Raw genomic sequence first — 15,189 nt, 5'->3', positions numbered from 1 at the left:
TGGTTGTATGTATGGACTACACAGTTCTGTTTTCTCATTTAAATGTCTCAGTATTGTTTTTGTTATAGAAACCTCATACTTATTTGTTCGATGCATGTGTCAAAAGATGTACAGTTTCACAACTTGAACCGGAAACGGAAATTCAACCTATATATACATAAGAAATTGCGTGCGCAATCAAATCCTTCCGCTTAGGTTCCTGTTGAAAGTGTTTTTGTTTGATGACTATTGATATGGTGCTATACAATGTTGCTGTCTTGTCATTGTAACTAAAACATGCATCACGATATCACTCTTATTTTATTAAATTATTTAAAAGTGAATTATCTTGTCAGTCATTTTTCATGTCTTTGTACTTGTGTTTTGTTTTCTTAAGTTATTCAGAACAAGGAAAAAACAATGAAATAAAATTAAACTAATTTAAAATGCCCCCAGACAAATAAACGTAACAATAAATTTCCTGTCAAAATAATATTTAATTAAACTAAACCTGAACTTGTTTATAACATTCTGATATGTAGTATCTATGTTTGATTTCGTTGTACTACCAGACTATATAAGTAACAGAACGCAATTTGTATCAAGATGCCTACACATTTCTGATATAATGTGTTAATACATCGTACATCTTACTGCAGATATACAGACTAAACAATGACACAGATTATTGTTCGTAAGGTTTTTGAGAGTATTCTTCAAACAATTATTGAGAATTTTTCTTGCCTTTCTAAATTAGCAAAGAGGAGTGGAGATGGAGATATCTACAATAAAAGAACAGTTATATATTTTCATATATATATATATATACATGTTCATGTTTCACAAAGAATACAGGAAAGATTTTATATAACAGTGAGACACAATTTTAGTGTTATATAATAAGAAGCCGGTGATATATAAGATAACTGAAGCACCATAAGGGATATAATAACACATAATGCTATATAATATATAAAATACAACATTTATGATACATAATAATGTCCTATTATATTTACCAGATGAGAGTGACAGATATTAATGAATGTCACCCTATCAACTGGAGAAAATCATACGTCCATCTAATAATGATAGTAATTTCTGTCTGACTGTGTGCAGATAAAGGAAGGGATTTTACAAAGAGATATGTATGTGACCAGTACTTTCAGTACGTTATTAAAAAATACATTGAAGGGATAATGGGAACCAGCATGAATGCTGTATCACCATATCACTGCTCTCGTGTTATATATTATTGAAGACCATATACTTCCCAGTTGAGATGTTAAACTTTTAACATTCGATCCAGCCGTCTTTGTCCAGATATCACATCCTAATCATAGAGACGAACACAACATTAGAAAAGAGAACTCACGATATCAAGAGTTATAATGTAAAATGAAAGTAAATAAGTTCTCCTAATATGGCCTATTTTATTTATATGTAATATCCGGTATATATATAATTTTATAATAAATGATTTCTCTATAGTTACATGTATAGGTCGAAAAAAGATAATAAATAAAAAAAGAAAAGAGTAGAAAAAAATAATAAAAGAATATAATGCTTAATATTGAACTTGTGTTCCACACACACGCACACGCGCACGCACACACACACACACACACACACACACACACACACACACACTGAAAACATCGGAATTTTGGTCGTATTGACAAAACGAATCTTTCATTTATAGTAAATTGACTTAAGACACCTCATTTGTCACTAACTGTATCGCTATTAGATCCTCAGAATTTAGTGGAAAATGTAACGCTTTCTCTTGTCAATTAATATTTTTTATAAAGTGTATTTACATTTGGTAAATCTGAATATTTTATATTGATAAAGATACATTTTATCTACATATAAGAGTGCTTACTTTCGTTTTATAATTTAGAAGATACAGCAGTGTTTCGTCACTTAGATGATTAACTCTGATCACAGATTTTATTCAAAACTGTTTTCATTCTTCCTTACTGAAAACATCGTCGTTAAAATTCCGAGATAAATACTGGTACTGTTATCTTACCCGAGATAATGGTTATATATAAAACGATTATACTCAGAAATCACAATACCTCAGATTAGTATAAAAATTATTTTACATTATTAAAACTCAACGGTGAGTGGAGAGTAAATAAATTTGTCATCCATATCACACTTCAGTATGTTATAGTTAAACTGTTTTAATGGTATTGCGATAAGATGACCAGAATAAAATAAGTCACCGTAAAGGTATAGGACAAGATATTGACACAATGTCCTTACAGGGCATTGTATTCCCTTCTCTCGTAAAAAAAATATAAAAACACACAAAATTAACGAAAAGATGCAATTTCTTAAGATTATATTTGCTTGTGTGAAAACGTCATGAAATATACAAGGTGAACACAAGTGTACTGATAATTGCTGATGACTACAAAGCTAAAAAGAATTAAGATATTTTCTTACAATGAAAACAAACCTTTTTGAGTATAATATTTGTTTTGATTTGTGTAACCAATTGCCAACCAAACCAGGATAAACTATTATTATGCTTGAACATTATACCATGCTATTTCATAGATTTCTTCGAATACATGAAGTATTACTCAAATAATATCATTCACGCAAAAACGTATCAATTAGGAAACAAAATACACCATAAGATTAATCTTCACATATATACTTTGTTGTGAAAACGACATTCATTTAATATTTTTCCTTTGCAGCATAAACATTATTTTGTATCATGGTATACTGTTATATCGTGATATATATTAATGATACATATACATGGAATAACATACGCACAATATTTTTTATTACTTACCTTATATACAGAATTATTTGTCATAACACAGTACAATGTTGTTAATCATTATAATCATACAATATCTTTCAACATTTCATCAATACATCATTTAACTTGACATCAATAAAATATTTTTTAAGATGGCCTGCCTTATAATGTTATTAACCATAAACAATATAATTTAATGTGATATAATATTTTGTGATTAATTATGTGAAACATAAACTATTGCACGTGCATTGTTCTGAGGAAAAAGATTATCAAACTCATGAGAAAATCGATAAATATTTATATGATAACATATGTAAAGATTGACTATTTAGGCGATTCAAATAGATAATTAAACACAATTACACGTCAGGCCGTTTTCAATTTAATTTTTCCTACATATCGACAGAAATATGAACAAGTTTGTCAAATTATTTGACATATTTCCACGACGTATATAATTAGATTTCAGTTGTTGTGTAAAATATTACTGATAAACATGTAACTTTAATAATTATTTTCATAAAGTAAAACTTAATGGTTTTAAAGCATAATGCTGACATTATTTTGATATCCTAGCACAGCCGCTGTCTACAGTAAATTCTCTGTGTTACTAGCATGTTATTGAATGTAGGCTTGTACAGCAGATCAATACAGCTGATACACTATAGCCTATCATAGTGCAGTTGTTATAGGTTTTTTATTGTACAGGCTATTACAGAGCTAATGATCTGCCAGTAACCACGTGCTCATTCCATCATATACATGTAATCATATACATAAAATGTATCTTTTCGTAAACTCTGAATTATTAATGAAGAGTAATGACTACCGAACCGTAAAACCTACGTCATTGGCTGTTTCCCTTCACAACGAATATGTAATGGGTTTGTGAAATTCGTTTTGTTAACAAATTTCGCTGAGACGAAGATAAGAAATTTTATTACATACCTAGTGGCTGCCTGCTCAGTAGTTGATACATGATTAAACACTCAAGTTCAGATAGAAAATATATGATATTAACTAACTGCTGCGGATTCGAAGATTATTTTTTGACTAATTTCACATCTCATCAAACTGTTTAATAACAACAAAAATATTGATTTGTTAACAGAATCTTAATACAATAAAAAAAAATCGATAAAACTTTGGCAAAAAAGGGACAAAAAAAAAGATTTACACGGAGATCTTTTAAAAAAAGGATTAGGATAATAAGATCAGGTGTTCCAAAAGGGTAAGCATCTGTTGCTTCATCAACAAAATCTGTCATGTAAATCTTGGTCCTGATTTAGGTAAAAAAAAACAACGGAATCAAGTATGATCAATATCGCAATATTTAATATCAATTGTTATTGTTTTAAACTATTAAGATGTTCAAGTTTCTGGTTTCTGATTTCTGTTTTAAAGAGACGATTCGAAGTCGGTGTTTATATTTAACATGAATCCCACGGAAATGTGTTGTCGTTCTAGATAAACATAAACGAGACGTTTTGACTTGTAACTGGCAAACAAAACAGAAGAATCACAGCCTTACTTCAAATGGCCTTGACACCTAGACATGCAATTTTAATGCTTCCCAGCACTTGAAATAGTAAACGTAATTATGAACGGTTTTAAAAATCGTGGTAAGGCCATGGTATAGGACCCTGGGACGCAGGCAGGAAAGAGGTAGACATGAGCGAACAACAACGTACATCAATAAAATATTAGAAACACCTTTATCTGAAAAGTCGTTGGTACAATTTCGTTTTTGTCAACACGGTCCATCAATCATTATAAATACACGCGTGCCTAAATCCCAAGTAGTTTATTGTAGTTGGTACTAGAGTCAGCATCAACTGCGATTACCAGTATTCCAAATTAATCTCTAACCTTTTTAGTGAGAGATCAAGTATCTCACGCTAGACTAGAATATCTACATATTAAACCACTACCAGTCACAGACTCATCACCTGTGTTGTTTATTTAAGTCAGTGTTTTATAGATCTGTATGGACAAGTATTGATACATACATTAAAGAAAATTCAAATTCGCTCCATAGTATAACGGAGTAAACATTTACTTATGCCAAATGTTGATTTTTGTTTTGTTTATCGTAAAGAGCGAAATTATTCTTAATTCATCGGTAAAGTAAGATTTAAAGTACAATATTACATTTCCCACTTAACATATTGTTTTTTATTTAATCATAAGATGTATTTGGTAGCGTTCATTAAATCTGTGTTGAATACATTAGTTCTAACAATATGACTCCTCAGAAAAGACGACATGTCTTTCTTGACTTGAATATCAATAATGAAACACGTATTAAGTTTTCTTATAAAAATATTTTATCACGCGATGAAGTTAAGTGAATGCTCGTGAATTTGTTCTGTTTTTATAACAACACAATAGTACTCTGCCGTTTTAAATAGTGTTGGTGTAACGAACTTTCAAACTATATGTACGTTAATTTGATGATAAGGCTAAATTATATGTTATTATTCAAAAGAGTGTTCTCAACAAACTGTGTAAATTAAGACGTATTTAGAGCCTAATCTATTGATAGGAAATACTGAAATTCGAAGATATCATTGACCAAGGTAACCCGCTTTCTTCTGCTTTTCAAGACCGTTCAGGGACATGAATATATTTAATATAACGTAATTGAATTATTAGTTATGTGATACAATTTTGAAAAATAATGATATCACAGCTATTAAACTTGGTAAGTTTTTCATCTTTTATCATCTACACAACCTTGGCGACAGAAATATAAATTCATAAGTCTATGAAGTTGAAATAGTTACTGCTCCCCGAACAGCCGTCGGTAAACTAGCATGGAAGGTTTGGCCTTTGACATTACTACGGAGACAGTTATTTCTGTCTATAGACTAAATCTGTGTAACTAAGTATCTAATCCATGCTAGAATGACTGGGTCATTTTTATCATAAACATCTACTAATTTTAGATTTATATTGATGACCAGATTTAGAAAAGTTCATTTAATACAGATAAGAATGACTGCTGTTTCCAGTTGGTGCATCACTGACTAACATCCATTACACACTAACTGAACATTTCATAGAACACAGTTTTTACCTTTTTCTTATTGCAGTACAGTAACAAACATTATTATGACCATTCAGAGTTATCTTAATCTTTTAAATAAACGAATTTTTTCTCTTTCCCATAAATGTGGTCCTGAATGATTATAATGTTGAGTTTAGACCTTATTTCATTTTTTTGGTATGACTTTTTTTTTCATTTTAATTAATTGTTATCAGAATAAAAACTTAGTTGTAAGTTTAACCTTAATATGGTACACACTTAAATTGATATACTCTAGAACGTATCATGTTTTATAAATTCTTGTTTTCAAAATGCAATGATTATTTCTGTTCATAAAAATCAAGTCGCATGCATTTAATTTTAATGAATACAGACATATATGCAGTAACTCTAATACTGCTGTTTGAATTATATTCTTTATCAATCAATCTTTTATGCTTTTCGCCTGGAGAATATAGTGTGATATGTAATATCGATTTTCATTAACTTTTTATCTGTATACATCATAATTATGATTGAATTTCATATCTATCGATGCATGTTTTGACGCGTTTCTGTCTGATTGATATAACAATGTATGCGATTTAGATATATCTCTACTTATTGTTAAACTCCTTGAATGCATTTCATAATATAGAAACTTGGTAATTGATAATTGATGATAAATCAATATTACTTTAAAAATACAATCCTGAATAATTCAACTTATATATCCGCCTCCGCATTTATTCTAGTCTAGTTTTCTTTTACAGACTTCAATGCGTTTTAATCGCTTTAAGTATATTCGTAATGTATATACATCCTAAAATTCAATAATTAATGTATTGCTAATTTTTTCTGCAAAATACACACAACTGAATTTTTTTTACATAATACTAATTTATTTTCTTTTTATTAATATACACAATGTATTCCAATTAAGAGTTGTGATTCTGTATGAACTTATTCCCATTTTCTATCATACTAAATACAATTCCTATTTATTTACAAAAATTATAGCACTTCCGTTTTCATTTTTAATATAAACATGACTTAATATAATTTAATTCCTATTTATCTAGATCAATATTTTATCTGTGACTGATTTCACTGTAGTACTCATTGTGTTTCATTTTATTTCGTCCGGAACATATTTTCTAGTAAAAAAAGACACATTACTCCAATTACAGAATGTATTTGCTAAATGCCTGGTTTTATCACTTGGTTTTCCCCGATGTCGGACTCCTGTTTGTCTGCTTTCTTTCTATAATCCATTTGTCTGTGTCTTACCTATTTGACATAAGCTGCTGCTGCAAAGACGTGAAATGTCATTCGATCAATCTGTTTAATACAAAACACTTCACAGCACCTGCTCCATAGCCATGTACAACATCTAGCCACATACTCTATTGGTATGATTTATGTCTCATGAATGCTGATTTAATACAAGGAAAATATTTATTAGACAGAAAAAAAATCCAGTACATAATTAGAAAATGCTTATTGGGAAGAATAGTTTCGATTTGAGCTCAAGATCGAAGGAAAATGATGACATCCTGTAGAAACCGAAATTATTTGCTGTATTGTATCATAAGCTTCTTCTGCCATGATGTTTCTACCTTTGCTGGTTCCTAGTCTTTGAATTGACATTTATTGCAATGCAAACATCCACCTAATCCATTTCGGCGAGGAAAATTACAAATGAGGACGTCTTTTAAAGCCCGTGAATCTCTAGTCATCTAGAATCGAATAACATTTGATGTAGTATTACAAAGTGACTGTGTCTGGTTCGAGTAGCATTGCATCACATTTCACTGCTATGGGAACGAACAGAGCAGACGACATGGGAGATTTAACGAGCAGACGACAGTACCATAATCCTCAAAAAGCAATAATCTGTCACGTATCCTGTGCTCTACGGCAGGGAAGATTACATTATTATTTTGATATTGACGCCGTCATCGCTTTTAATTCTTATGCCCCAAAACTCTTTTTTCAAAGGGAGAGATATTGTCTTTTCCCGTAGTTTCTTGATTTAATATAATCATTCTTTTCATATCGTATGTGTGGAGTTTACAAGTCACTGAGGAAGTAGAACCTGGTGATTATCTTTTTAAGTGTTTTGAGAAGAAAGCCAGGTAGTGAGCAACGGTTCTTCTAGGCTGGTCACTCGACCATGTAATTGAAATGAAATATTTCACACAATTCTTCTTATTTCAGTGGTGACTGTTAACTAGCCAAGACCACACACAACTCGCGCTATTTTATGTCGTCATCCGGGGTGCCAATTGTAACAGGATAGGCGCTTTCCTCTTTTGATGCTAATGTTTAGCCCTTGATTAAGTAATTACAGTCTCCCTTAAAAAGAAAAAGATGAAAACAAACGTCAGATTTCGGCTAAGGTATAAACAAGGGGCACATAGACGACATTATCCCTACTGTGTTTATGTTACAAAATATAAAGGACAGTCGCATTACACAAGCATATGGTTAGCATGACTCGCTCTCGATCCGGTCCGCTGCCCATTCCTGAATTTACATCATCATTGTGCTCTGGTAGGGTGACAGCGCGTTGGGACCTACACGCAAAGTACATGAGATTAATGGTTGTGTATAGAGATATGGAATTTCTATAGGCTGGTCAATGTTTTCTTATCGTGTATCACTGCGGAAAAACACATAGAAATATATAGACCACTTATACAAAATAATGTGATTTATATAATGTTAAAAAATCATGGCAATTTAATAATACATTAGAAAATATGTTCTATTTATAGACCTTTTCAAGGGTTATTCCTATAAGACACACTGAAATGTACAACGTATATGTCTAAAACAAAATCCCTAAGTATCCAGTACAGTATCCGAGTTCCTCTCTGTTTGTGCACAAATTGAGACCTCCAAAACCATAGATAAATCTAGAGAAGAATCGCCCGATATTCGCTGCATTGTTACGATGTCATAATTCCAACAACATCAAGATTGTAATGCTATGTATCAAAAGTTACGTTGTCAGTATTATAAGGTTTTAAGAATAATTCGGTAAGATAAACAAAAATCGTGTGAATCGTAAAACGAATTCCTTTCAAGATTGAAAACGAACTTCCTCAAAGGATAGTGATGAACTTTCTTGGTACTAATTCAATATGATTTAATTCCACTTTTAATCAGAAAAAAGACAATATTCATATGATACTTCCGGCGAAATAATTTCAGTATAATGGAATAAGTCTGATTCAACCGTGTATTTTTGAAAATGCGCAGTGAATTAAAAGAACAATACCTCAATATTGACAAACTTATTTGGCTCCTGTGATCTTGAATATTGGTAGAGGGCATTTCTTTTAGTCATTCCATAAACTAGCCAGATTCTATGCCTTTGATTATTCAGAAGAAATCGGTTGTTGTTTAACAAATTTGCAAACATATTCGAGCTTTATCATAAGAACATACCAGGCAAACATCAATATTATAGGCCTCATAAGAAGTCCTGTGATATTGTATATAGATCAAGACTTCATGGCTTTATCGACAATGAAAAAATAGGTCAGTCTGTGTAATGTTTTGTTCGCAGACGAAAGTCGATTCTATGAAAAACATTTTAACAGAGTGCATTACACTTTAATATATTTTTTCTTTCAATATCTTCACTTTCTGATCATGTTTCTGATGTGTTGTTTTTATTCTTAGGGTTCTTATCGAAAAATCAAAAATGAAATCAATGACTCAATGAAAAAGTCTGTTAACAGAACGAGGACTGAATACTAAAGTCGAGAGAAAACAAATTCAAGAGACATGCAAACAATGTGAATATTGTGTGATTTATGTGATAATTTGGCCACAAAATCAAAGCCATTCCGTACATAATCTTATATAGCCGACAGAGGAACACATAAACAATGTTTTCAAAATAATAATAATAAAAATAAAAATAGATAAATAAAACTACATAATTCTGATCATTCATTGTCACATATTCGTTATACCTAGGAACAAATAAGACGACAAAAATGTCACAGATAATTTACGTCTACCATGAATATATTTAGTGTATTTGATTTGATAAGCACAACTAGATGACAGGAAAAGTTCATATATATCTTCATAATGTGGGCAATGTGAATGGCAACCACTCGCATTTAACACCCTGAAACAGGTCACACCATAACAATTGTCAAAAGTGATCAACTTAACAGCAGGATTGTTCTCGACACCAGATAAACTGAACATTGACCAGGGAATACACAAGACTAGATCGTTCACAGACCGATAGGGAATGCTGTCTTCAATAAGACTGGTTAGTTTGAAACTGGTAGACAAATTTATGTGATCGGATTTCGTTTGATGACAATATGTTTATACAGTAATACTGTAGTAATATTGATAAAAGCGTTTCTTATTTTGAAAAAAAAATAACACTGAAAGCTAACAAGGTGATTGTAGTTTTATTTGATATAAATATGTTTAATGCATGCTCAATAACAATGGAAATTACTTATACCTATGTATGCCCTTTCCCTACAATATAACATATGTATATATTGAGATAATTCTATACGGCGTATTTCTATTACTAAAATGTATGATCTCACACTATCGATCAACACGCGTACATCAAAATATCAAAGCAAAATTCAATAAAAGACGTGTTGATGTGATGTTATTGAATAGCGTTAAGTACACCAACTTCACATTCGGTGACAAGAAAAAAATGAAAAAAAGTGTAACGGCTCAAAATACAAAAGATGCAAAAAAAAAATTATCACTTATCTACATGTGTTCTATATATAGAAAACGAAACATTTATCTGCTGTATAAAAGACATCAACATGTATATATCAATCAAATATATATATAGCTGATTATTTCCTTCCAAGAACAATAATTTACGTCGGTTAGCTTTATTTATGACAAGTAGATTTTGATGATATATGGCGTTTGAAAATACGTTTAAGATACACAATGCATTATAAAGTACATAAAAATGCTATATATTATAAATATGTAAAGAGTCTTATTATCGAAATACCATTTTTTTGTTTTTGTTTTTAAATACGTTAATAACACGAACATGTATTAATGTATCTATTTGTCCAAAATTAAACATGGAGAGACTGATGAACGAATATTGTCAACATTGCTTCTTCGAAATTATATTCTTTACGAATCCAAGATTTTAATCAAATAATTTATCATTCAATATTTTAATTGGTTGTCTTGTTAAACATTTGACGCTAAGATTAGTGCTGTTGTTGTTGTTTTCTTCCTTTTTTGTATGATATTATTGGTTGGTGGTTTCGCTGATCTATCAGTGAAATGTTGCTGTCTCAATACAGTATTTGATATATACAAGTAGATCAAACTTTCATATCAGTTAAAACGAGCGGAATAATAATTGAAATCTAGTAAGTAGTATGTCAAAACAGTTCGTCATTAGAAAAAAGGGAAAATGTTTAAAGGGAAAATCGCTTTCTGTGTATGTCGTGTGTTCATTTAGATCGAAAATAGGGAAACAATCTATATAGATCTATATATAGATGATGGTAAAGATATTTATTCATGAGAAGACAAAAAACTTCAACAAATAAAGACATGAATGCTGAAATGAAATGTTCCAACTCACACCTACTACATGGTCGCACCAGGAACTGACATGGTTAAAAAATAATAATAATGGAGTTTGATTGAAATGAAGCTCCAGAAGGAGAACAGCAGTAAGTACAGGGCCCGGGGCTTCCCTTAAAGCAAATTATAATAACATCATTCGTATATCATACAAATTAATGTTTGATGAAAAGTAAAACAAACGTGGTATATTCTGAAATATAATATAACATTTATTTGCTATGAGAATGGCTTAAAAGAAGCGCAAACTCCCAGCACACCATTCTTAAAGCTTTTTTGTAACGTTATGTTCCCATTGTCACTGCTTTAGTATTTATTATCTTTCTTTTGACATTTAATTCTCTGTATTATTATTTTTCGAACAGTTTATTTAACGTAAATTTTATTTATTTACTTATCGAACACCTCGACTTAATTTTCTTTCGGTTGTGGAACGTTTCAAAATATACACATGCAAACTACATTCTAATGAAAAATTCTGACAATAGAAATTAGATATGATTACTTTTCATTACGGGATTTCTACATCTATATTTTGATAGTTATTTTGATCAATTTCACAATTTTGTCGCCTTTTGGATCACTGACAAACTATCGAAGAGCAAAACCGCTGCATGATGCAATTTAATTCATTATTTGGCTCTACTGTATCTAGTTCCAAAATTATATTGAAAATACTATTATGTGTCTTTGATATAATCCTTTGTTAAAATTTTGCCCATGCTTTATCGATTTTGTGAATGAGTTACAGTTTAATTCTCCTTTTCTGTTTTATGAACATTTCAATTTGTCATCGGCGGTAGACTGGTGTATTTATACATATTTGTGAAACATGGTTTTTATAGGCGATTATTCATATTCTTTTCTTTTTTCTTTTTTTGCGTTCATTATTTTATGTCTTAGTTTCAGATGTAAAAGGTTTTTTTTGCTTTTTGTTATTGATTAAAATTGTGAATTATAAAACAATTTCATCGATTTGTATCGAAAACAACATGTTAACAACATTTTTATTCAAATAAGATAAAACAGAATACTTACGGAAGAAAGATTTACCCCGAGGCTCTAGGATTAGTATATGGAGTATATTTAGACCATGTGTTCCGGAAGAGTTTACACTATCCGGAGAATTTCAGTCTAGTTCGTGTATTTATGAATGGCGTGTGTTCGATTTGGTATTAATTGGAAAATATTGACTATAGAACGGCTCAGGATGAAGACAGGATTATCGATCCTGACTAGGCAAACCATTCCTGGTTTTAGAATACGTGGAACCGATATAATTCAAATTAAGGATGTTTGCACGTTATATTTTGTACTCTCCATGCAATATGATGTAGTGGATCGGTAATTGTGGTTAAAAAAAATTAAAAATCTAGAAAGAAAAAATCATTCAAAGTAACTTCTGTCACTTTTATAATGATAAGATTTTGATAGCTTAATAGCGTGAAACTTACTAGACTGTGTCATCATATATATCGCCTTTTCGGGTAGAAAGTGACACTTTATTTAAATAAGTTTTGAGTGTGTAAAGATCGCCACACTGCTTTTATGATAATGAGAAATACAAGAAGATAACTTTGCCCTGTATTATATATATGTTTCTGTAGCAATATTACAAAAAGAAGGCGCGCTTGCTTTATTTATACAGGAATCAATTAAGAAACACGTGCTACGAGTGCTAGTTTTTATTTATATTTATCTCAATAACGTGTCACTATATGTTGAAGTAAATAACACTTCGCCAGTTCGAAAACAGATTGTACCGTGGAAGTTTCTTACACTACTTGTGGTTTTCGTCTTCTCTTTCTGTCTGTTATCTAATCCAATGGCGCGCAAGTCATCGACGATTTATTGTACCAATACAAAAACAAAGTCATAAAAACCAGTATGAACCAACGAGTTACAGGTTGGAAGCATCTGTTAATAATAAGAAAAAGTTAACAAGGAGTTCATTCTAAAGACAGGTAGCGTTCTAGTGATGGCTAAATTGTTCCTAAGATTTGAAATATCATTATGCAAGAAAAAACACGATGTGCATTAAAAGGAAATTGATTGCACATCAAGTAATGAAGGAGCCGCCTCTACCTCGCGTTGATTATTTGCTGTGTTATGTTTCTTATGTTAATAAAATTAAGTTAATAAAACATCACACTTCATCACACATTTATATATTTAAGATTTTATATCATTTTTATCATTGGAGAAACACTTCAACTGCTTCTAATCTTCTCACGATCCACTTTTTGATATTGAAATAAAAAATATTCATATTCAAGTATTGTTCAAGTATGTTCTTACGGACTCGCTTTATTTCTGTCATAATCATTTGTTTTTTTTCAGTTTTATTATTTTTTTATATTTTATTGTCCCTTGAACATATTTCAACAAAGGCGTTAATAGTCATCAGTATTAATTAATTTTTGAACTATTGTGTTCAATATTTAAAATAAATCTCATCAAATCTCGCAACTCGGAATAAACAACAACGTCAACATTTCAGGAAAATATACATAAGATAACAAAACAAATAAATTTTTGCTGATTATAATACATCAGATATATTATCTTAATTAACAAGTAAAGAATATTGACATAAAATGAAAGAAGTAATTCGAAACAAGAAAGATAAAAATTCTAATAAATAATAAAAAAAAAAAAAACGATTTAAATTTTCGATACGTGTTTAATGTCCAATCATCAGGTACTGATGTGATATATAAAACACAAGAAAATACCAACATGTTAGTGTAATCATAATCCAAACTCAAGTTCAATATGACTAGGGCAAGATATGAACAAAAGAAAGATTTACACGAGACTCTTGAAAAAGTACAAGGAGGATTAGACCAGGGGTATTACCAGACAATTATGGCTATCGAGAAGTGGTTAAGTCACAAGTGGTTGTCGAAAGACTATGTCTGGGGGCTTACGATCGAGTGCCTGTTTTGGTATTTAAATCATTCTCATAAGGAGCGTCGTTGATGTGGTGTTAACAAGAGTGCATTTGATCGTTGTCAACAAGTGTGCTTTTATTCGTTGTAAACAAGAGTGTATCTAATCGTTGTTAACAAGAGTATATTTAATCGTTGTTAACAAGAGTATATTTAATCGTTGTTAACATGAGTATAGTTAATCGTTATTAACAAGAGTATATTTAATCGTTGTTAACATGAGTATAGTTAATCGTTATTAACAAGAGTGCATTTTATCGTTGTTAACAAGAGTGCATTTTATCGTTGTTAACAAGAGTATATTTAATCGTTGTTAACAAGAGTATATTTAATCGTTGTTAACAAGAGTGCATTTGATCGTTGTTAACAAAAGTGTATTTTATCGTTGTTAACAAGAGTGCATTTTATCGTTGTTAACAAGAGTATATTTAATCGTTGTTAACAAGAGTATATTTAATCGTTGTTAACAAGAGTGCATTTGATCGTTGTTAACAAAAGTGTATTTTATCGTTGTTAACAAGAGTGCATTTTATCGTTGTTAACAAGAGTATATTTAATCGTTGTTAACAAGAGTGCATTTGATCGTTGTTAACAAGAGTGCATTTGATCGTTGTTAACAAAAGTGTATTTTATCGTTGTTAACAAGAGTGCATTTTATCGTTGTTAACAAGAGTATATTTAATCGTTGTTAACAAGAGTATATTTAATCGTTGTTAACAAGAGTATATTTAATCGTTGTTAACAAGAGTGTATCTAATCTTTGTAAACAAGTGTATTTAATCGTTGTAAACAAGTGTATATCTAATCGTTGT

Source organism: Ylistrum balloti, unplaced genomic scaffold, assembly GCF_031769215.1.
Source record: "Ylistrum balloti isolate Yb309-2 unplaced genomic scaffold, AGI_CSIRO_Ybal_v1 Utg370468, whole genome shotgun sequence".
Classification (NCBI taxonomy): Eukaryota; Metazoa; Mollusca; class Bivalvia; order Pectinida; family Pectinidae; genus Ylistrum; species Ylistrum balloti.
The sequence above is the reverse complement of the archived record's forward strand: the minus strand, read 5'-3'. Positions refer to the sequence as shown.